General features: G+C 38.3%; 1 pseudogene across 1 annotated transcript; it reads right to left on the bottom strand.

Moving 5' to 3' along the window:
* Positions 1–1,192: 1,192 nt before the first annotated feature.
* LOC112304854 (RNA transcription, translation and transport factor protein pseudogene) lies at positions 1,193–2,148 on the bottom strand (annotated as a pseudogene). The gene has a single exon (XR_011651433.1). The product of XR_011651433.1 is annotated as an RNA transcription, translation and transport factor protein pseudogene (transcript).
* Between the last annotated feature and the right edge of the window lie 688 nt (positions 2,149–2,836).

The raw sequence follows: 2,836 nt of genomic DNA, 5'->3' as shown, positions 1-2,836 counted from the left end.
CAAGGACTTTTGATGGCAGGAATGGAAATGATGAACATCATTTTCACACCATGCTTTTGACCAAACCCAGTTTTGTGGCCCAACTAACTTTAATACAAGTGGAGAAACATAGAGGAACATGGATATTTGGTGATAACCATCTCTGACATATTATGATGCCAATTTTGGAAAATTAGTCTGCATATTACTTATGTATTTACTTATCATCAGTCCTATCATCCATGTGTTCATCCATCCACAACTCCGTTCACCCATTCATTAAGTTGTTTTTAAGAAAATATTGGAAGAAATGAATGAATCTGCTTAACAGCAATTATATAAAAATATAATGGATGATTTTTCCCTCATCTTGTTTTGAATTTTTAAAATTTATTACACTGTAGGTATGCTTATATAATCAGAAGAAGAGATGTTACATTCAATTTTAAAAGAGCCAGCCAACACATTAACTAATCTTCATGATTGAGGGGGAGGCTCATTTGCATTAGCAGCACCTTGAGTTGTAGACTGTTTGCAAAGAGATGCAGCTCTATTACTTGTAACTAGTATCTTGGACCTGCTTTAATGAGTAGGTAGGAGTGATTTATAATTAGCCTAGTAATTGTTGAATCTAATTGACTATTTCTAATGTGGCTTAAGAACTTTCTTATGTGCTTCTGAACATCATTTCAATTTCTTTTTTAATATTACAAATTTTTGTGTGGGTAGAATCCAAATTCATGAGCTTTAAGTGTAAACAAATTAAAATAAATGCTCATACTAATAAGGATATGAAACTTTGCATGATTGGAGGAAAGACAATGACTGAGAGCAGATACTTAGCAGTGTCTTCTATGAGATTAATCCAGGAATAACATAGTTTTAATCATATCAAAATTCATAGAAGTATTTTTCTCAAGTACATAGATGGAAAGTGGTTAGACCCTATCCCCAGCCCCAAGGAAGACTCAAAGACCTCTTGTTTTTATTTTATTAGTCCAGGAACATTTCATGGAGGAAAGTCTGAATGTGTGAGACTATCTCTTCTGCTTCATCTCAGAGTTTCATGTGCTGCTTCTTTCAATCTTGTTCTGTAGCCTCAATGGCCTTTCTAGTCAACATGCTCCCTACTACCCCAGGGCTCTGGCACACGCGTTCCATGGTGCTCTCATTGAGCTTCTGTCCTTCTTTCTCTACTAAATTCTTCTTTTTTTACATTCCCGAACTTTATTAAAGAAAAAGCAATGATGGTAAATCTCTACAACATAGTCAATTTTCTGGGATTATTCCCTTGAAAATGTAATGTTTGATTTCAAAACACATACCAAGACATACATGGTTCCCAATTGTACTAAGTAGGTGAGAGGCTGAAATCCTAAAATGTTCATCTTCCAACTTTCCCCAGACTGTGGTCTGTCTTTGGATCAGCAATAATTGCCTGAACAGCTACTATGGCTTCATTAATTTTTGTCTGTAGCTCTATGAGCTCTTCTATATGTAGCAATCGCAGAATTTGAGCAGCTTCATTAAGAACTGCATCTCCTGTGTCGAAACCAAGGATATGCTTATCTAAAGCAACAGGCAATCCCTCTTTTGTTTGATTTGCTTTAGCAATTGCATCCTGTGTCAGACACTCCTGGACCAAAATGCGAATTGCCTTAAGCATTACCAGGTAGTCATCATGACGCTGTATCTGAAGGAGGTTAGCCAAAGCCATTACACCGGCCTTAAAATCAGGATTATTTACATCCAAGTTGATCAATGGCTCTGCATTTTTAGCTACATTGTCAGCATTTTTTGTATTATCAGATACAGAGTCCTTGTATTTTTCAGCATTATCTCCATATTCAAGTCTAACAGCTAAACCAAGAAGCCAGTCAATTGCTTCTTGTCGATCTTGAATCTTGAAAGGACAGTTAACATCTGTGAGAAACTTTTCAAAGAACTTGGGCCAGTCACTGCTGTGGATGTTCCTTAAATTACCTCTGTCTTCAATCTTGTAATGTCTGGTTTTCTGGTCTTCAAGCCAAACAATAAAGTTTCTAAATTCTGTTTCATCTTTGCAGTTGAAGCCAGCATGGTTGTGGTAGTCGAGAGCCATCAGCTTGCACTGGAACATGGTCCAGCTTATCGCTCTGGTCCCCCGTGGTTCAGCCAGGAGAAGAGAGACGAGCTCTACTAAATTCTTTTTTTATTGACTTATTTTTAAAATTTTTATTGTTATTCAATTACAGTTGTATGCCTTTTCTCCCCATCCCTCCACCCCACCCCAGCTGAACCCACCTCCCTCCCCCACGTCCAACCTCCCCTTGGTTTTGTCCATGTGTTCTTTATAGTAGTTCCTGTAATCCCCTCTTCCAACTGTCCCGCCACCCCCCAGCTATTGTTAGATTGTTCTTAATTTCATTGTCTCTGGTTATATTTTGTTTGCTTTTTTCTTCTATTGATTATGTTCCAGTTAAAGGTGAGATCACATAGTATTTGTCCCACAACACCTGGCTTATTTCACTTAGCATAATGCTCTCCAGTTCCATCCATGCTGTTGCAAAGGGTATAAGCTCCTTCTTTCTCTCTGCTGTGTAGAATTCCATTGTGTAAATATACCATAATTTTTGGATCCACTCATTTGCTGATGGGCACTTAGGTTGCTTCCAGTACTTGGCTATTGTAAATTGTGCTGCTATGAACATTGGGGTGCACAGGTACTTTTGGATTGGTGTTTCAGGGTTCTTAGGGCATAATCCCAGCAGCGGAATTGCTGGGTCAAAGGGCAGTTCCATTTTTAGTTTTCTGAGGAAATTCCATACTGTTTTCCACAGTGGCCTCACCAGTCTGCATTCCCACCAACAGTGCACTC

The sequence above is a fragment of the Desmodus rotundus genome, chromosome 1 (genome assembly GCF_022682495.2).
Source record: "Desmodus rotundus isolate HL8 chromosome 1, HLdesRot8A.1, whole genome shotgun sequence".
Lineage (NCBI taxonomy): Eukaryota > Metazoa > Chordata > Mammalia > Chiroptera > Phyllostomidae > Desmodus > Desmodus rotundus.
This window is presented reverse-complemented; position numbering and strand designations above follow the sequence as displayed.